The 21,987-nt window shown below is 42.0% G+C and overlaps 2 long non-coding RNA genes across 3 annotated transcripts; both read left to right on the top strand.

Moving 5' to 3' along the window:
• Window positions 1-1,604: 1,604 nt before the first annotated feature.
• On the top strand, window positions 1,605-5,685 carry LOC123856611 (uncharacterized). The gene is made up of 3 exons (XR_006793723.1): window positions 1,605-1,696; window positions 2,708-2,853; window positions 5,477-5,685. It is a non-coding gene; the product is annotated as an uncharacterized LOC123856611 (long non-coding RNA).
• A 4,451-nt stretch (window positions 5,686-10,136) lies between these two features.
• On the top strand, window positions 10,137-18,008 carry LOC135362252 (uncharacterized). Of its 2 annotated transcripts, none has more exons than XR_010406725.1 (4): window positions 10,137-10,280; window positions 13,709-13,830; window positions 13,951-14,102; window positions 17,702-18,008. It is a non-coding gene; the product is annotated as an uncharacterized LOC135362252 (long non-coding RNA). The 2 variants fall into 2 exon arrangements; XR_010406724.1 differs by having other exon boundaries at window positions 13,951-14,431.
• Window positions 18,009-21,987: the final 3,979 nt, after the last annotated feature.

Raw genomic sequence — 21,987 nt, 5'->3', positions numbered from 1 at the left:
ATAGGGAGAGGGAGGAGGAGACTCTCCACTGAGCGCAGAGCCCAACTCAGGGCTTGATCCCACAACCCTGAGATCATGACCTGAGGTAAAATCAAGAGTTAGATGCTTAACCGGCTGAGCCACCCAGGTGACCCTCCCAGTATTGTTTCTAACAAATATCATCACCATCCTCCCAGTAGCCAAGCTAGAAAATGTAAATCACCCTGCACTGTTTCCTGATCTGTTATCACCATACCTAACCAATTTCGAATTGCTATAGTCACTGTTGTTATCTTGTGTCTTAATGTTGATCTCCTCCTATCTTCTACTCTTGATGCCTACTTGTAACATACATTCAAATGGGCATGGAATGATTTTTTTAAATTGCAGTGGAGAGGGGGTGAGAATTCCATGGTGATTATATGGCACCAGAATTAACCAGAGATTTAAATTTGTGTAGAGCAATGGCAAACAAAGTGATTATGGAGGAAAATAAAGTGGTAGCTATGAGCAGACACTCTTGGCTGTGAGCAGACACAACCGCTCTTCAGAAGGAGGGGTTGGCACCAGAAAGTAACAGAGGTGTTTTATGGTTTGGAATCCTGTGTGTTCTAGGGATGTATTAGAGACCTTTAATGAATTAATAATACCAGCACCTGCTGCAAACTAGTGGCAACTCTGCAGAGAGCAATGGAGAGGCTCCCAGGATCTGAGAAGTGCTTTTCTCTTCCCTTTTCTTTGATCAAACATTGGATTTATGAATATACTCACCCCACCCTGCCCCAATTAGAGTAGACTTGTTAGCCTTGATTAGAAGGTTTAATATCTATGATATATTTTCTGTGTTAACTAACTTCCTGTCCATGACCTTGTATTTAAACTACTTGCAAAGAACAGGGAAGACACAATTCTATTTCATATGACAAGTATTCCCAAATCTGTAGGTTTCGGAAGTGCCACTCCAGACAAGTTTTCCTTGGGGAGGTTGCCTCAAAGTCTTGGGGAAGGGGGTGCTCACCTGTATATGCTACCATCCTGTCTCCTGTCCGCTGTCCTCATCTTCACTCTGCCCACCCCCTAATCCATCCTCAGCAGAGTCATCTTTTTAAAGGACACACCTGAGCAAGCCAGTCACTGGGAGGATTTCCCCCACTGCCTACAAATCAAACTCTTAAATAAGGTGTTGAAGTCTCTTCCTTTGAGCTGGCTCCCACAAGCTTGCCGGCCCCATCTCTGACTGTGCCCTTTCTGGCCTCCCTGAAGGTTCAGATACCTCTGGAGTTCAGGCACCGGACCTCCATGATGCAGACTGTTCAGATGACTTCTCCACACCAAACAAACCATATGCGCTTTTGTATTTGTGCTATTACACAGCTCCCTTTATTTGAAATGTTCTTGTCTCTAGTCTCCACCTACTAAAACCCTAGTTCACTTTCAAGGTCAAATCCTATCTTCTCCATGAGAATTTCCCACATGCTTTCAGCCAGTACCACACAGGACACTGCCACTGTCTTTGTTTAGACACCAGTTCATTCTGACCTCTGTTATGTTAGTTTGATCATGTGTTTGCTCATTCCATAAATATTTACTATTGACCTTCTATGTCTCAGGCTTTGCATCAGGCACAGGAGATAAAATGGAGAGCAAGATCGAAATTAGACACTCTTCCAAACAGCATGGCATGATGAGGACCACTGCTCCTGGATCCTAATAGCAGGTACTGTGGGATGAACCAGGGAGTTCCTGGGCAGTGTGACTTGGGGAAGAATAGGTAGAGGTCAGTCTAGCTATCTCGCCTTGGTTTCACTAAATGGGGTGTGAGACTTGATGGGAAAACTGAATTGCTTGGGACAATAGAGGGAATATTTGGTGCCTTGACGAAAAAGAGGGCAGAAGAAGGAAAATCCTCAGAAAGTAGTTCTTTCTCTAAAGGGAAGAGGCTATACAGAAAAATTAAAATATGGAATAATAAAATAAATAAATAAATAAAATTAAATTAAAATATGGAATTAAATTAGATCATCCATGGAAAGTATTCAGCTCCATTCCTAAAACATACTAAGAATCAATAGAATTTAGTTGCCTAAAATTTTAGTTATTTCTCTATCCCTTCCTCTGAACCTCTATGAAATCTTCATTCTCATCAAGATTGTTTGTCAGTCCTCTGGAGCTGGACGTGTTAGGGGAAGGGAGGATTTCAGGAGAATGGGACAAACTAAGTCTGGCCTCAGGGTGGGCTTTGGGGAAAAAATCAAAGGCTGCTCAGAGAGAACCAGTCACATTTGGGGCATATACCATTTATTGTAATGGCCCACGAACTGGGCCAAGAGCTTGATATACATTATTTCACCTCATCCTCAAAACACCCTGTGATGTAGGTACTATTATCATGCCCATTTTAAAGATGAGGAAACCGAGGCACCAAGAACACAAATGATTTGCTCCAAGTCATACAGGTAATAAGTGGGTGGAGCTGGTTCAAATCCCAAATCTCCAAAGCTCACCCACTCTACTACTTTGCCCCACGGTTCCTCCACTAACCACAAGCCCCTTGAGGGCAGGAAAAGACAGTGTCGAGAGGAGGCATGGCCTCGGACATTATCCTCATTCTATAAATACGAGAATTAAGACTCTGGAAGTCAATTAACGTAACCCGTATGTTTTGAAATTAGTTTAGCACTACAACTTTTATCTTCTGACTCCTACTCAAGTGCTCTTTCCATTATAGGAGGCTGACTTTTCTGTGAGAACAATTCGCATGTCATGCATGATTGCTGTTTCCACTCCTAAGTTGATAGGATCACCAAGTCCCAGCCAGGATTAGAGTCTTCTTCGATTTATGGCTTATTCTTTTCTGGTCTGGGTTATTCAAAGGTCAGTTGGACTAATGGATGAAGACTGCTTTGCAGTCTATGTTCAATTTAAAATGCGTGATGCCTGTCAGACTTACTATTTTTTGAAAGAGAGCTCTCATTGGAGCAGAGATGCTATTTTAGAGATGATTCTGTGATTGGTTTTAGAGAGTAGATCAGATATGATTCAGAAAGATAGTGTTGAAATTCATGACATGTGAAAAAATGGGACCTAAATTCTCAAATGAACTCCTAATAAAAACAAAAAGATTCTCTGAAATAGTCCACAGTCTTTTGAGGCTATTAAGAAAGTGCCCAGCCAGGACTGAAAAGTGCATTAATGGTTATTTCTTTATGGCAATTGAATTATAGCATCAATCTCCACCTAGCTTGAATCACACTGAAAGAGGTTATTTTAAAAATTAGATACAAGTGTTCTGGTTTAAAAGGTGGCTGGCTAGTAACCCTTGACCCAACCTCTTCCAACCTCCCAATAAAAGTCTATGAAGAAAGAGAAAATGTCAAAAATGCATTTAAAAACCTTCAGACTAGCGCTGACAAACTGCTAGAATCTGGTACTAATTAATACCAACTTGAACGCCAATGGGATCAGCTTGAGAATGTAGCTTCTGTCCTACCCTTGCTCTGATACTAAAAACAAAGTAAGCCAGCTAGGCCAAAAACAGTAAGAATAATAATAGTATTTACACTGTTGAAAGGTAAAAAGGCATGTTAAAATTTTTTAAAGTTTATTTTAGCTAAAGCCAGTTTGAATCAGGAAATGCCAAACTGGAACTGGTCTGGAGCACTCCATGGTCAGGAGCTCTGGGCAGGACTTCTCAGAGAAGAGGCAGAAGCAAAACAAGGAAATTATTTGATTAGCTGTAGCTTAAGCAGTTGCATTATTTGGGAAAGTCTAGTTGGCTGTTTGTGATCGGTTGTTCTTCTTACCCTTGAGGCGTTTACAGGAATTGGCTCTGGCTTAGGTTTTGGATTGCTTACTAGGCTACTCATGGCCTTAGAGCCACCTCAGTCCGATGGTCTCCTTGTTTGATTCCTTCAACAACACTTACTGAGTGCTGCCTATGTGTGAAGTAGTGCTCTAAGCATTTTGCATGAATTACATCGTCCAACCCTCTCAACCACCCTATCAAGTAAGGACTATTATTTCTCCCATTTTACAGATGAGGAAACTAAGGCACAACGAGGCTAAGTGTCTTGTTCGGGGCCACAAAGCTACTAAGTAATTGAGCCAAGCTTAAAATCTACATGTTTTATCTAGTCCCTCTTTCATTTTGTGTCTAGTTCAGAAAGACAAGGTCTTTATATCAGCAGTCCAGGCAGCCATAACTCCACAATGTCCAGTGATAACAAAGTGTATTGTCGTGAAACGTAAGTGCCAAATTGCAAAGCATCAAACCAGATAAAGAAAAAAAAAATGGTTACAAACATAAGAAGAAACTGATAGTTTTACAATTATCTGGGTGATTTCTGTAGACAAATTAGGAGCAAAAAATAAAACTCCACAAAACTGGGTTTATAGAGAATTTGAACAATACATACATATTATATAATATTATAAACCAAATTATCCCTTTTATTAAAATGCTTGAGAAATATTTACAAAAACAGACCTTACAATCAAAGAAAGACAATTATCATATGATCTCACTGATACGTGGAATTTAAGAAACAAAACAGAGGATCATAGGAGAAGAGAGGAAAAAAATGAAACAAGACGAAACCAGAGAGGGAGAGAAGCCATAAGAGACTCTTAATCATAGAAAACAAACCGAAGGTTGCTGGGGGGGTTGGGGGTAGGGGGATGGGGCAACTGGGTGATGGACATTGGGAAGGGTATGTGTTGTAATAAGCACTGGGTATTATATAAGACTGATGAATCACAGACCTGTAGCCCTGAAACAAAGAATACATTATATGTTAATTAATTTAAATTAACAAGGGGGAAAAAAACCAGACCTTATACTAGACCACAAAGGACAGTTCAATAAATCTCAAAAAAGTAGAGTACGTTCTCTGTCTAAAATAAAGTAAATCTAGAAATCAAGAAAGTTCAGGGGTAAGGCCCTCCATCTCATGGAAATGAAAAATGCTCTTCTAAAAAACTATCATTAAGAGAGGAAATCAGTGGCACAATTGAAGATTATTTAGAAAATTGCAGTAAGAATATAGTACATCAAAACTCATGGGATATTGTCAAAGCTATCCTCATAGGAAAATTCATAGCATAAAGTGATTTCATTATTTAACAACAAAATAAAGCAAATAAACTTTCTTCTTGAACTCAATAACTTTATAAAATAAACAGCAAGGTAAATACGAGGCAGAACAAACACTGTGCAATTGATAGATTCAGAGACTGTAGAATGGTTTTCTTCGTGTTCCAGTCCGAGGCTCATTTTTTGTCATCTTCTTCCATAGAAGCTGCAAAGTAAAATAACTAACTTCCTGGGGTCCCCTGTAGTTAGAAGTGGTCATGTGAAAAAAGTCTTATCCCTGAGATATCAGTGGAGGATGATTGACGGGGCTTCTGGGACCCACTCTTGCTTTAATGGTCAAAGGGGTACAGACAGAGATGATTTAGTGTTTCCCCCCTTCCCCAACCACATTTTCTATCCTGACAGTGCTTCTGATATCTGAGGTCATAATAACCATCTTGTGACCAGAAAGCCACCAACATGAGGAGAAAAGCCAAAGGGTTGGGGATGGTGAATCTGAAGAACAGAATGAGACTAGATCCCAGAGACCCTGGTGAGTAGCTGAACAACGCCAGCAACCACCCACTCTGAACTCATGATTATGTTAGAAAAATAAATATTTATTTGAAGCTACAGTTAGTTTCATTTTGTGATGCAAGCAGCCAAATACACTTCTAACTTATATGGTATGCAAATCAAAGAGCTGATTCTGAAAATAAAAATAAAACTTCTGGCAAATCTAAGTTTTAAAAAGAGTGACAAGAAAATAAATAAGATTAAGATTTATACCAGTGTATCATAGAGAGAGAATTTTACAATTTTAAGAGGACATCAGGCCAATGACATCAGCAATCTCAAAATGGATCTTTTGCTATAGAAAGGAGAAATGAAAAAGAATCATTGTATATTGGGGGTTTTTTATTGCCTTCTAATTATTTGTCAGGAGTTGGCCAGGAAAATGAAACACTCTGGGTATTTTGAGGAGAATGTGATTTAGGACAGGAAACCATATGCTTAAAAAACTATTGGAAAAACAAAAACACACAAAACCACTGGAAGAGGCAGAGAACCGAAGGCTAGGAGAGATGGCCGATAGCACTCAGGTTCTTGTTGGCTTTTAGAGAATCAATAAGTTGCTACTGTCTCCCCATTCTGCAACTGCAGGAAACCAACCCCTGCCAGTGGTCACAGTTGCCTTCCCCACCAAGTGGGTATCTCTGGCGGGAAGGGCCCTGAGGCCACTGCGCTGCAGGAGGAGAAATAACAGCATATGTTTCCTTCTGCCTTTTAAATCTCATAGTGAGTGCCTCTCATTAATAGACTGTGAGTCAGAACCCTGCCTGCAAAGGATTTGGGGAAATGCAATTCTCAGTTTTCTACCCCCTATAATGCAGAGAGCATAGAAAGGGGAGGAGGAGAATGGTACTGAGTATCAGCAGCCATCCTGGCACATTTATTTATTTTATTATTAAATATTTTATTTAGGAAAACATGAAAAGCTCATATTCATTCTCTCTCTCTGTAGTGATTATATATTTTATATACTTATAGAACAATTATATAATATATAGAATAATTATATATAATATATAAATACATACGTATATATGCCCATGAAATTCCCATGCTATGTAACTGTGCACACCCCCCAAAATATATTGTATTAAAATTCTAGAAACAATTATGTTCAAACAGGTTTATGTACAGATAATTTAATGAAGAGATTGTTTATGGAAGTGTGATTGAACATTTAGGGAAGTTCACATAAATAGAGGTATTCCAGACTAGCAACAATGGGAAGCCATTACCATCCCAGTCTGAAAGGGACAAAGGGAGTGTGGAAGTTTTTAAGGACATCCACAGATTTTTTTGCTACTTCTCTCTTGAAGAAATAGGATTTAATTCCCTTCCACTTGAGTGTGGGCTGGACTTAGTGACCCCCTTCAAATGAACAGAATGTGGCAGAAGTGAGAGTGTATGACTTACAACTAAAAGGCATGTGGCTTCCTCCCTGTTCTCTCTCTGGATCGCTTGTTCTGGGGGACACCAGCTGCCATTTTGTAAGACATTCAAGCAACCCTTTGGAGAGGCCCACAGGGTCAGGACCCAAGGCCTCCTGCCAACAACCACATGTGAGAACTTGGAATCAGGTCCTCCAGCCCCAGTTAAGCCTTTGGATGAATGCAGCCCAGCCAGCATCTTGGCTGTAACCTCAAGTGAGACTCTGAGCTAGAACTACCCAGCGGAGCTACTCCTAGACTTCTGACCATCACACATTATGAGACATAATAGTGTTTGTTGTGAAATTTGGGGGCAATTTGTTATACTGCAATAGAGAACTATGCATGGAGAAAAATAATGTCCTTAGAGAAGATTTGAATGGTGGCAGAGGGCTCCTGAGCAGAAACTGCAGCCATAGAGGATATGGCCGTTGTCACAGCCACTGGGCCCAGGCTCAGGGGAGAGGCAGAAGAAAGCCCTCTGTCCTCTCTCCTCCTGCCCTTCAAACTTCTGCCAGTGCAGATGTTGACCAAGCCCAACAGAAGCTAGAGGGCAGGTGAGCCCCAGTTTGTAAAGATTAGCCACAGGGCACAGAGCAGGGCTGAGCTGGTCAGGGGATGAATCTTATGGTGTCAATAAAGAATGATCAAGACCTGTTTAGACCAAGCTTACTCATGAACAGTATTTCGATCAGGTCGGAGAAGGACAACCACTAGGGAATACAGGACATAAGGGGTATATCTATGGGTTGGACCTTATGCAATCGTGGGAGCTGGTTACACAAATTCTTTATGGCTGTTGTGTTTGTGTCTCAGGCTGGAGCCTGAGCAAAGCAGGCAGTGAGGAAAGAAAGATGGAGGTTAAGTGGAGGCAGCAAGAACTAAAGCCTACAAAGATGGACTGGAATCGACATCAGTCTCTCACTGCCCCCAAGTCTCCAATTTTAGTGATGGAGCGATCTGCGGGAGAAATTGGTCCCCTTCCGGTGGAGCCGAAATGTATCCAGGTCAGGGGTCAGTGAAACTGAAGGTGCTGGCCTGCCAGCAGCTGGAGTTGCTGTGCACCAGGCTGCTGTCCCATCCCAATCAGGTGAGCCAGTGGAGCAGTGACAAACTCTGAGTGGCATCGATGCCTCGTGCCCTGCACTGACCTGTGAGCATGATGAGAATAGGGCTCGGGCTTCACTTCTGCCTTCCCAGTCTCATACCATTGTCTCTTGTGGCCCGTTTAACCCAGAACTTCGCAGAGAAGGGAATTCTGGAAACAGCACCAGCTACACTAAGTCGATACAACACAAATCTGCCACAAAGTTGCAAAAGGGCGAAAATATAATAACAGCAAAACGAAGTACTAGGAGACCTGTCTACCCCAGCTAAATCGGGTGTACTCCAGGGAAGCAAGGATAGTTTCATGTTAGAAAAATCTAATAAGACATTAACAGCAGTTCAGCAATCTCAGTGAGAAAAACCACATAATCATCTCAATAGGTGACAAAAAGATGCTCAGATAAAATTCAACATCCATGACTGATGTTTAAAAATGCCCATAGAAATCTAGGAAAAAGAAGAAACTCCCTTTAACATACATCGGATATTGACAGCCTGTCCCATTCCTAATGTTGACCAGAAACATTTCCATTAAAACCAGGAAGAGGCAGAGATGCTGCGTGTCTGCATTGTTATATAGTAGCACTGTTCTAGAAATTCTATCTGATGCAATGAGACATCAGGCAGAAATAAAAGGTAGAATTATTGGAAAGGAAGAGTCAAAATTACTGTTATTTGCAGACAATATGATGATACATCTTTAAAAAGAACTGCAGGAGGATCAGCAGGAAGCTCTTAACATTAATTCAGAACAAGTCAAATGGTGGCATACAAGAAAAATGGACAAAATCCAGTAGCTTTCTTCTGTGCTAGCAATACCACTCAGATAATATAATGAACAGAATTCAATCATAAGAGAAACTAGAACACATTGAATACCTCATGACATTGGCATTTTTGAAAAATACAGATCATTGATTTTGTTGAATGTCTCTTAATTTGGGCTTGTCTGATGTCTCCCCATAATTAGATTCAGGTTATGCATTTTTGGCAGGAAGATCTCAGAAGTGATGTTGCGTCCTTCTCTGTGCATCCTGTTATGAGGAACATGATGTCAGCTTGTCCCATTATTGATGATACTAACTTTGATCTTGGTTAACATGGTATCTGCAAGGTTTCACTTCTGTGAAGTTATTATTTTTCCCTTTGTAGTTATTAAGCACCTTGTGGGAATTGATTTTGAGACCACGTAAATATCCTTTTTCTCATTAAACTTTCATTCATTGTCAACTATTTTCTATGACAATGCTGGCAAGGATGTGGTGAGATGTATATGTATACACAGTGCTGGTACGAGGATAAATAGGTCACATTCTCTGAAGAGCACTTGAGTATGCTTAGGAGGATTAAAAGGTGTCATAATCTTTGGCACGCCTGGGTGCCTCAGTCAGTTAAGCATCTCCCCTCGGCTCAGGTCATGATCCCGGGGTCCTGGGATCCAATTCTGCATTGGGCTCCTTGCTCAGCGGGGAGCCTGCTTCTCCCTCTCCCTCTGCCTCATCCCCTGCTCATGCTCTCTCTCTCTCTCTGATTAAAAAAATAAATAAAATGTCATAGTCCTTGAGCTCATAATCCAACTTCTAGGGAATCTATTCTGGGAAGGATGAGTATCTGAAATGTGGCCGAAGAAGGACTGTTTTCATTTCAGAAATATTTATAATATGGACAATTTGCTAACATGATAAATGGTCAACAATAGGCAAGTGGATAAAGAAGTTATGATAGTTCTATATAAAGAAATAATATACAATCGATTGCAGTATTCTTAAAGATTAATGGAAAAAAATAGTCACTGAACACTGTTGTTTGAAGATAGGGGTTTTGATCTGCACACGCACCATGTGCTTATAGGGTAGTAGTTTTTCGTAAATATCTTTTTAAAAATTTTAATAGTATCTGTTTCCAAATGCAGGTAATTTTCAGTTTCTTTTCTATTTTGCTGTATTTCCTCAGTGTACTGAATGCAACATCTTTGCACTCTTTTTATAATTGAAAAAAATCTTAATAAAAAGCTGTAGGTACAAATTAACTTTCTGCACATTTTCCTTGTACACATTTGCCTTCAGTGTGTTACCTCCCCTGGAGTCAACAACAAAGAGTCAATGGAGCAGCTGACAAAGCAGGTAAAATCAGTTTGCTGTGTTTGGTTGCTGTTAAACTACGACGTGTAATGCTGTATGAGCATATCCATCTGTCAGACCATTTTCTTTATTAATCTCACACATTTAATCAGCAATTCACCCAATAGTTTGGCAATATTTTATAACGGACAATGTACTTTTGTATGCATTATCTCATTTATTAGATGCTAAGCTTATTTAGGTCATTTTAATCCAACTGTGAAGAAAACCTTAAAAATTTCATTGAAAACTCAAGTCACTTAGCCTCTATAGAACTCTCTTCCCTTGCTCTAAGCACCCTGCGGTAGGAAGGGTGTGGGCCTGAGACAACACAGACCAGGTCTGAGTTGTCTTTCTGCTCCTTATCAACAGTGTGACCCTTGTCCAGTCACTTCGTCTCTCTGTGCTTCATTTTTCTGGTCTTTGAAACAAAGGGCTCCTAAGGTTCCATTTTAGGTGTGTTAGTCTGTGATTCTGATAGGATGTGTCAGTTCCCTCCATGTCCAATTTGCTTGGTTCCTGTGGGTCACTGCAATGTCAACAAACATCAGTGTGTCTGCAAACATCACCCCACAGATGCACCTTAACGACTTCACCCTGGAAGGGGACTGTGCTCTATTCTGCCCTGACAATCCTAAGCACCAGGCAAAACTGCATTGTCACTTCATTTCTCCAGAAACTTGGGACCTCTCCCTAGCACGGCCCGGTTCTTCAGCCCCTTGGAAGACTGGGGGCCACACTGCAGTAAACGGAAATTATAAATAATTGTACAGCTATTAGGCATTAAGCAGGAGGGCAAAGCACAGTCTTCCAAGCTCAGTAAACAATGTCTCAAATAAACATTTCCCAGTGAGTTGGGAGAAATAGTTGGTGAGGGGAGTTCATGCCCCCAATTCCTCTCAAGGAGACCATGCCTTGAGCAACTGTTTACAAGAATATGCTTTTCAATTGACCCTCACACTAAACCCTGTTCCACCCAAGAAGACCTATCGCACTTTTAATAAAGTGAGCTCCTTATAGAACACAGTTTGATTAATTCTCGAGTTGCCTCATCTGAGGTCTGCTTTGGAAAAGGCTTGCTAACCTTGCCAAGTTTTTTAAAGCCTCCAGTAGTCTTTGTCAGAACAGGATTTGGGAATAGAATATATTTATTTAGGACCAAGCGCAGTGTGGTTGAAGCCAATTATATCAATTAGCCCACAACCATCTTGTGAGCCATCTTATCTTCATTTTGTCAACTGAGAAAAATGTCTCAGATTAAATGAGTTCCCCTAGGTCACACAACCAGGCAGATCTGCCCGACAGAATCTATGATCTTTCTGCTGCACTGTGGCTATCCACATCTGAGGAATTCTGGGTAAGTTTCAATCCGCCTTCATTCTGTTGCTATAGGGCCATTTATTCATTCAACAAACATTTATCAAGTGTCCCCTATATATCAATATCTTTGTCCATTCTGGCTGCTGTAACAAAATACCACACACTTACTGGCTTATATACAACAGACATTTATTTCTCACAGTTCTGGAGGCTAGAAGTTCGAGATCAGGGTATGGGCATAGTCGGGTCCTGGGGAGGCCACTCTTCTAGGCTGCAGACTGCCAAGTTCTCAAGGTATCCTCACCTGGCAAAGAACCAAGCAGAGGAAGCCTGTTCCCTTGTGATCTTATAAGGGCATTGATCCCATTGTGGGAGCTCTACCCTCATGACCTCATCTAATGCTCCCAAAGGCCTCTCCTCCTAATAACATCATAGCAGTGGGGACTGAGGGAGGTAGAGTTTCGACATGTGAATTTGGGGGGCACAGACCTTCAGTCCACAGCAGTCAGGAACCATACTAGGCCCTGGGAATTCATTTTTGAACAAAATAGAAAAAGTTGCCCCCTCTGTTGGAGTTTACCTGCCATGAGGAAGACACATGGTGAACAGAATGAACAAGTAAAGTGCCTAGTGTGTGAGGGGTATTGTGTGTTATGGACCGTGGTGGCGTCAGTGGACAAAGAAGATGGGTTGGGACATGGTTGATTCTGAGATGACTGTTAAACATCCAAGGGGAGGATGAGCTGGAAGACATTTGGAAATACGGTCTGGAGTTCAAGGGAGAGGTGAATGAAGACAGTTCCCTATGAAAAAGAGTCCGAGGAGAAATCCTAGGATTTTTTTCTATTTGTAGTTTAATAACTCCCAGTCAGCCAATCTGAGCAAGTGCAAAGGCCTGGAGGTAAGAGAAACACTGGGCGTTCGAAGAAATAAAAGGCACTTGGTGCTGCTGGAAAGTGGGATGTTAGGAAAATGGGAAAGAAAGAGGGGAGAGGTGACCAGAGAAAGGATTCAGAGGATCATGAAGTGCTTGGCTTCGCTGTGAGGAGAAGAGGACCGTGAAAGGGAGAAAGGAGGGAAGGTGAGGACTCTGGCTGCAGTGAAGGGTGAGACTGGAGGCAGGGGTTCCCCAAAACCTGCTGCACGAGCCCGGGTGAGAGAGATCGGCAGCCTTAGGCAAGGTGGAGGCACAGGATGGAGACAAGTGAGGGGTCCACTCAGGCTTGGTCACAGAATGACAGGGCTTGGTGATGGATCGGAAATGAAGACTGCACAAGAGTGCGAAGGGGGTGCGTGACAGTGCACTCACCAATGTGGAGGTTCAGGAAGGGAAGCCAATTTGGAAAGACCAAAGGTAAGTTTAATGTTATATATATATATCATGTTAGAGGTGACTGGAAAATCCAGGTAAACAGTTGAGTGTGTAGATTGGGAACTCATGGGCAAAATCTGAAATACACATATTCAGCGGTGGTGGGGGGACACACACACACCCCCCAGAATGGATGGGGGGTCACCCAGGGCTAGTAAAGAGCAAGTTGAGGGAAGAGGACAGAACCCCATCAAACCCTACATTCTCCATAGGCACTCTCTCAATGTATCCTCTTAACAACCCAGTGAGTTCAGTTTTATCTTTTGTCAAGTCTGCTTACATGTGAATTACACATCTGTTACATGAGGGGCACCTCCTGCATGAAAGCATGTAGAGAAAGTTTGAATACCATCATACAGTCTTTCTTCAATGCTAGAATTATGTAATATCCTATACAGGTGAAAATGAGAAACTCCCCCCCCCTTTTTTTTTTTTTTTACAATTTTTGAGGCAAGGATATTGGGGCTGATACTACAGTTTAGACTGAGAGGAAATTTATCGATATGGTAAAAGTCAAGTTAGAGAACCCCAGAAATCGGATAGGACATGGAGGTTTTGATACGTGAAAATGGGCTTTTGGTCAATTAAGGTGAAAAGAGTAAGAAAATTTCCTCATGTTCCTTCAGGAATAGTAGTAATCAGTCAGGAGACATGGTGGTTAGACAAAGAATCATCCCACAAGGGGAAATATCACAAAATGCATAGTTTTTGTTATTATTTTTAAGTTCCCTTCTTATAGGAGTTCATGGCAGGAGAGGGAAAATATTTCTATAGAATCTCAAGAAAGCCTTTCCATGTGGGCTGATCCCAAATACATAAGACAGAATAGAGGCTTTTGAAATGAACCTTTAAAAATAATGGGTAAGTGTGGTTTTTTTTTTTTTCTCTCTCTCTCTCTCAAAAAATTGTTACACGGTGTGATTTTAAAACATCTTAAATCCCCAAACAGAAGCCAACTAAAATGCAATAATTTCATTGTAGGATGCCCTGAAAATAATATTTAACCCAGTGACTGCTCATCAAAGTGAGAACAATGATATGCTGGAATGGCACCTGGAGCGCGTTCCGTGGTCCGCTCAGCTGGCTACCACAGAGCGTCTCAGGAGCAAGCTCCGGGCTTTCAATGCCTTTGTGTAAGTGTTCACGTTCAGCTTAGCCATGAGATATGGCTCCTACATTTTTACACAGTAGAAAAGAAAGCCATTTTCCAAGTTTGTTTCCACAGCAACAACATTCCATATTGTCTTCTTCTGTATCTAAACATGATTAAGCTTCAACCACAGGGAGTGGAATAAAATCCTTGCAAAATAACCAGTTGAGACCGACTGTGAGGGTGAAATCTCCAGTGGTCATATTCATTCAACAAGCAGTGATTACCAGCCTACCCTAGGAACTGTGCAAGGCCCTGGAGATGTGGGGTTGGAGAAGACCCAAGGCCTGCCCTCTGGATCGTCCGAGACTGGTGAGCTAGATGGCCAGGCAAAAGGGTGGACACAATGCACACATAGTATCACATGTCCTGTAACCGAGGCACAGTTGGAGTATTAGGAGGGAACCACCAACAGCCCAAGGAATTCATGGGTATTTTACCTAGATACTGAATAACTGATGAACTTTCCCCGGAAGAGTGAGAGAGGAGAGAGAGAGAGAGAACAGTTAAGGCAAAGGGAAATGTATGTGAAAAGCATGCAGATAGTAGGAGAGCGATGTCACAGAGAAAGGCAGTTTGGGTTGGCAGGAAGAGAAGCAGAGTGGAGAAAATGGGGAGCAGAGTGGAGAAAAAGGGGTTGTCTGGGAAGGACCCTATGTGCCTTACTAAAGTGTGATGTAGATGATGAGGACCCACAGAACCCACTAAAGCAGAGGTGTGACCATATGTCTGCTAGGAGAATAGTCACGTGAGCTGCAGAATAATCAATGGGGATATTTGGAAGAGCTGGGGGGAGGGGAGTGGAGGTAGAGAGATGCAGCTAAGATCTCCTAGTTTGTATGAAGATTTGGGAATTTACCAAGATGTAAAAATATCTGTGTAGGCTTTGGCTCCTAATAGATCACTCAGTAAAGGTTAGTCCGCTTTCTTTGACCTCTTCTCCCTTCCCCTCCCAATCCTGTTTAACCCCAGAGTGAGCAGATGAGCTGGAGTTAATCCTTCCCTGGGGTTTTGCAGAGAAGAAATTTAGGCATGACAAGAAAGATCACTAGCCCAAGATTCTACCAGTGGGGAGTGGCAGGACTGGAATTTGGAGCTAGGGCTCTGACTCTAGAGGTTGGGTGTGTAATTACCACACTGTGCCACCTCTAACTGTGTGGGAAGTTTGCTATCAGAATGAAATGAGAGAATTAATGTCTCTGGCTGAGATGATGATAGTGTTAACCCTTTGATTGATTCCTTACTCCTCTCCCAGTATCTGTCCTCCTGATCTGTGACCACAACCTGGTCACTTCCCATTTTTCAGAGGCTCACATCGGCTCTTGCGTTCTGTACTTACCCTCACCCCAAGGCTAGAATCACTCCCTACAGTCTTTAGATTTTCTAATCCCAGACTAAGCACACACTCTCCCAGCCCTTTTCATGAAATACACCTCCTATTGGCCCTTTGTGAAATATCTGAACCTCTTTATACAGCCCCCGGTACTCTCTCCCCACCAAGTAAGTACCAAAAGTGGGAAGCCACAAAGTTCCTCTTGACCAGAGATCTTGCTTGTTACAGCGACATCAGGTCATTGTTGCTAAGAGGCCACTCTATCTAAAACGATCCCACCCCGAGTTCTGAGCCACTTGGCCCAGGAGGGTCCAGTCGAGTGGCTGGCCAGTGGCCGACTCAATTCTCTTTCTCTCTCTTGCTTGAACTGAAACGAGCTGGACCAAACAGGGAACAGCTGAGGGACTATGCAGTCCCTACCCTTAGATCCTGCCTTTCATTTATACTGGCCTTTTGGCTACACTCTCTGCCCTTGGGACCCAAGAGATATCCCCTGTCTGCTTCTAATACGCTCTCTCCTGGGTATGAATTTTATGTGTGCTCAATTGTAAACCCCATCAGAGCCAGACTTTTAAAAAATGTTAAGGGGAGTGATCCAATCCATACTGAGACTCAGCACTGAAAGTATCTTTCTTTGTTCATAGCTTGTAATGATGTAAAACAGGTTCTTCCCGTTGCCTCCTGGTTTTGTTTTTGTTTTTGTTTTAAACCTCCAGATAGTTCATAACAAAGATCTCTACAGAATCTTCTCCCACTTCTAGTAGCCTTAAAATATTTGACCAGCCTCAATCTGACCATATTGCTACATATGAGAACTCGTTGTAGTGGCTAATTTTTTTTGGTAATGGCTAATTTTATGAGTGCTACGAAGAATGGTACTGGAGAACATGCATGTGGGGTAGGGGGCCACCAATAAATTTCAGGAGTCAGATACCGCATCTGTTTATAATTGTCGTAAGGTTGCGTGTGCACGTGCACCCCCCCCCACACACACGTGCATAGCAGGATTTCACAGCACAAAAGGCAATACCTGACTTTTGAAAATCTGTCCTTTTTGATTTTGACAGTGAGCTCTGCCAGGTGGTCAATTTGAATGACCATTAATCAGTGCGATGGGGTGTCAAAGGAGTCAAGAATCATTAGGAAAGAATTGTCCCTGAAAGGTTTTGCAATTTTCTGAATTTATTTTTATCTAAAGAGACTCATGAGACTCCACAGTGGCATATGTGTCCTATTTACTCCATCAGAACCAGGGTGGTCTAGCCCAGATGCACCAATGAGGGAAGAGCTCAGTAGGGCTGGAGGCAGCCACATTCTCAGGGGTCGGGGCTGATTACAGCAAATGGTTGGCACAAAGACATCATCTCATCCAAGGGGGGTGCAAGAAGTAGGGGTACCCGAGCAAGGTGGAGGCCTGGAAAATTGCCAGGTCTCTGGCGATTGGCACCACCAGTGGGGGGCGAGCAATTCTGTCTGGGGCAGGTTGGCCGGGTGCTAAAAAGGTGCAAGGCTTGGCAGTGAGATGGGTCTGTATCCTCAACAAGGGACCGCTTTCTATAAAAAGAAAAATACTCAGATTTAAAGGGACATAGCTAGCCACCCTCGGATATGTGAACGTTGCTATTAAACTGTAAAGCTGTCATAAAGGGAAGCATGAAGATTAATAGATAATATTCTTTAGCACTTTAATTTTGTAGAATTCAAAATATAGGAAAATGAATTTCCTGGCTTCTTGCCAAAGCAGATATAAATAAGTAGCTATCGAGGTTCTCATTTCCTGAGAATTTTAATAAAGAGAAATATTTATGGTTTGAAATTACCTCCAAAATTATGCAGCAAAGAATAGATAGTTTATGACTTTGGAGAACAAAAAGAAACTTGCAAATACTTGATGTTGGCAGATCAATTAAGTGGTAATACATGCTACATTATAATTTTAATCACCATGAAATTAAAATATGGTAATGAGTGTTAACATGAGTTTATCCTTTCAAACTATGATTTAATTTATGGAACTTTTCTTGACTACTTCCTTATTTCCATGGTTATTTTTCTTATTCTGTGTGCTACTTTGATTTTACACTTTCCAATGCATATTATTCAGGACAGCCACCAATTAAATGAGTTCTTTATCCCTTATCAATTAAGGATCTTGTAGGCTATTCTTGCTCATTTTAATCTAGTTCTTTCCGCCTCCCTGCATAAAATATATGGAAAATGAAAGTAATTCTTTTTTTTTTTTTCTTTAGGTCTCTCTCTGGTTTTCAAATTGTTTCTTTTTTCCCGTGATACAAAGACAACCCGCGCGTCAGCTTGTCCTCTTCAAGGGCAGCCTTCCTCTAACAGATTTGGGGCAAAGGGAAGAGTTTGTTCTTGGCATCCGTGTGGCAGCTCTGGGGGCCTGGTGCACACCTCCTGCCTCTCCTGTCTCTACTCTAGATCTGGGTGCCCTCCCTCTCTCTTGGGGTGCTGCCAGCCCACACTGGCCCCAATGGATGGGTCACATTGCAAAGACAGTGTTTCCCTTTAGTGCTCAAATCTCTAGCTCCCAACCCCTCATTTTCAAAGCTCCCTGCTGGGATGTCCAAAAGTTATCTCAATAAAGGAGAAGAAAATGTTGAATAGTACACCAAAAGTGACTCAGATGGTCTATGGGAAAAGAACAACTAAAAATGGTAAACCCTTCGCAGAGGATCCCACTGTGTCTCCCGAAGGTACCAGCTTACAACTTTTGTCTTGAGATCAGCACTCCTCTCTGTCCTTCCATCTGGACCCCTCTTCTGGTTTGTTCACCCAAAACCTCATGCAGGGATGGGATTGGTTTGGGGGTGGGGTGCCGAAGCAAGGCAGTCTTAGGTAAGGTGCTTGTGCTAAAACCAACGCAATTTCCTGTCCCCTCGTTAAACACCTCTCAGACTGGTTACACTTTCCGGTGCCTGTGATAAGCCGTGCTCAGATCAAGCAAGCATAGCTTAGTTGCCCACTCAGAGGAAACACCAATTCTTGCAAGGTGAGGCTGTGAATCACCTACACAGTTATCCAGACTAAGGGTGTGCTCATCAAAACTCACTTCAAAGTCCTAACCTTGCTGTATTCACCAATCTAAAGCGATCATGCCATAAACTCTACCCAATCCTACCTTCTTCCTTGTCTCGCAAGATTTGCCTTTGCCTTCCCTGTCCAGGCTCTTGTTCCGGGCTTCCATGGCTCCCCATCAGCATCCCAGTTTACCTGTCCAGCCTCGTCTCCCTCACTCCCAACATTGCCCGTTCAGAACCCTGAAGAAGTTGTCACCAACCCCAGTGCACACCTACAGACCAAGATGTTTCACGTTTCCATGCCTTTGGTCACTGTCCTCGCTATTTTAAGTCCTCTCCTCCTCTTCCCCTTGTCGCCTTGGATAAATTCTCTTCAGCTTTGATGGGTCTGAGGCCTCTTTGGGGGAAGCCTACCCTGAACCTTGGGCCACACGAGGTGCCCATCATTCTCTTTTGTCAGAGCCCCTGTGCCCTCCCAACATCGCCGTGGAACGGTCCATCTATACATCCTGCCCTCTCAGCAGAACCCCATGAGAACAGAAACTGTCTTGCTGAGCTCAGGGTGCCCCAGGCCCCCCAGTTCTAGTTCCTCTGGAATGCATGGCTGGGAGGTGTTGAACGGAACTGGCCTGCGCTGGTTTTGCCATCATAGCCGTGGGGAATATTTTTCTTGGTGTATTGTTTGTCTTTCATTTAGGTTGTGTGAGTTTTTGACATAGAGCAATTTTTAATTTTTATGGAGTTAAATCTATTGATCTCTGTGTGATTTCTTCTATTGATTTTGAGCTTAAAAAGTGACGAACTGATTTTTAAGCGACTCCTCCTGACTTGGCTGAGAAATTCTGCAACCTCATCCTCCTCATGGGGAATAGGAAAACTGTATGAAGCAGAGGAGAAAAGGAGATGTCTTCCCCATCTATTCTCAGAAATCCAGGGCTCTTTTCTTTTTCTTCTCAGTGAGGGATGGTGCATGGGTTAAAGGCACAAGCTATATTTTGTATCTTGGCTTTTATAATTTTCATCAATACATGAAGACAGCTGTCTTCAGGCTAAGCAATTCCATTTGTCTTTAGGCCACAAAAGGCAGCCTATTCCTAAGTGCTTTCAAGTGACAGAAAAACAACATTTGCTGTTTTACTCTTTTCTCACCTTATTTTCTAAATAAGTATGAATACACCACAGCAATTTACTCAGCAGGCTGTGCTTGCCTAGCTTCATGCTTGGCTCTTGGATGTTCTCCATCTAGAATGTTGGCTCATTGTCCCAGGATCAGCTCAAATGTTATAGCTTTGATAAGCCCCTTCTCTGAGGAGCTCCTTCTCCTTCTAAACTCATTTCCCCCTTTAGATATGTGCTCGTATACAACATGACTGAAATGTAAGCAACACAAGGGCACAACTGATGTCTCGTGCATTCCTTTATGCATTTCCTGCTTACACATCAGCAAAACATAGCAGATTCTCTGCAAAGCACAGGAGAGGCGTGAACAAGACAAGCCCTGTCTCTGTCCTCATGGAACTTGTGTTATAGAAGGGGAGAGAGCTAGCCATTAAACAACTAGTTCCACATTTGATTACAAGCTTAGAAAGTGCTACAAAGGCAAAGTGTAGGAGGGTAAGTGAACAGAGGAGTGAGCGAAGGGGAGGTCAAGGAAAGCTTGTCTGGGACGTTTTATATAACAGTTAGTTAGGGTTAGTTAGTTTCAAGAGTAGAATTTAGTGGTTCATCACTTATATATAACACCTGGTACTCATAACAACAAGTGCCTCCTTAATCCCCATCACCTATTTAACCTATCCCCCCACCCACCTCCCCTCCGACAACCCTCAGTTTGTTCTCCATAGTGAAGAGTCTCTCTATGGTTTACGTCTCTCTCTCTCTCTTTTCCCCGCTATGTTCATCTGTTTTGTTTCTTAAATTCCCTATATGAGTGAAATCATATGTCATTTGTCTTTCTCTGACTGACTTATTTTGCTTAGCATAATATACTCTAGCTCCATCCACATGGTTGCAAATGGCAAGATTTCATTCCTTTTTGATAGCTGAGTGATATTCCATTGTGTGTGTGTATACACAACATCTTCTTTATCCATTCATCTATTGATGGACGCCTGGGCTCTTTCCGTATTTTGGCTATTGTTGATAATGCTGCTATAAACTCTGGAAAACAGTATAGAAGTTCCTCAAAAGTTAAAAATAGAACTACCCTATGACCCAGTAATTATACTACTAGGTATTTACCCAAAGGATACAACAATACCGATTTGATGGTAAGTGATATTTTAAGTTGACATCTGAAGATTGGTAGACGTTAGCTAGGTAATGCAGAGAAGAGGGAGGGCAGAGCATGCTGGGGAAGGGAATAGCATATGCAAAGTTTCTTAAGCACATTCTACCGCATGGTGGGCTAAAGTCACCACTTGCATCAGATGGTACCCAAAACACATGTATTATGTAAGGAAAATGGCAACATATAGTAAATGAAACAATATAATTGTGTACATTAATTCTTTCCAATGTTCTAACATGTTCAACTCTTTCCAATGTTCTAACATGTTCAACTCTTCAAAGTGGAAGCATCAAAAGTAAAATTAAGGGGCACCTGGGTGGCTCAGTTGGTTAAGCATATGCCTTTGGCTCAGGTCATGATCTCAGGGTCCTTGGATTGAGTCCCACATCGGGCTCCTTGCTTAGCGGGGAGAGCCTGCTTCTCCATCTGCCTGCCACTCCCTCTGCTTGTGCTCTCTCTCTCTGGCAAATAAATAAATAAATAAAATCTTTAAAAAAAAAAGTAAAATTAAGAACTGTCAATTTACTGGAGAGACAGAATATAACAGTGGTTAAGAACATGACTCTGTAGTCTGATAGGATTAAACTTCAGTTCTATTATTTATAGTAGCTGTGCAACCTGGGGCAAGTTACTTAACTTCTCTGTGCCTTTCTTCATCTGCAAAATAGGATAATGATGATGGTGGTAATGATGATGATAATAATAATAATGGTACCTACCTCATAGGGTAGCTATAGGAATTAAATGAGATAAAACACGAGAGGATCTGAGAACAGGCAATAAAGATCAGCTCTCCTCGTTTAGTGAAACCAACACATCATTTGAAAGTCTTCTCAATATCACCACCTAAATAAATATTTATTTGAGTTTGAATTAACAGTACTAACAGTTTTCAAGAAAAGGGAAAGTATAATTTTTCTTTTTTTGCCTCTGCCTAAGGAATTTCCCTGGTGAGTATGTCTATATATAGCATCGATTGGTGAAAAGTAGAGCAAAGAACAAAATTTCCAAGTGATAAGATTATATTTCAGTCTCAGTCATAATTACACACCTTCATAGCCGCTCTCATGAATTGCAAGCCTCATTTCTTGTCTGTTTTTACTTTTAAATACCTGCAGGTTTCGGAATCCTATTGGCAATCTTCTCCAACTTTTCAAACTGGGGCAGCTGAATTAGATCCTGCCTTTGCTCTTTTCCATCAGCAATT

The sequence above is a fragment of the Mirounga angustirostris genome, unplaced genomic scaffold (genome assembly GCF_029215605.1).
Source record: "Mirounga angustirostris isolate CCGP_5_RB_7025 unplaced genomic scaffold, mMirAng1.0.hap1 SCAF_13, whole genome shotgun sequence".
Taxonomy (NCBI): Eukaryota; Metazoa; Chordata; class Mammalia; order Carnivora; family Phocidae; genus Mirounga; species Mirounga angustirostris.
Note: the sequence above shows the minus strand (reverse complement) of the source record. Positions and strands in the feature narration are given on the sequence as shown.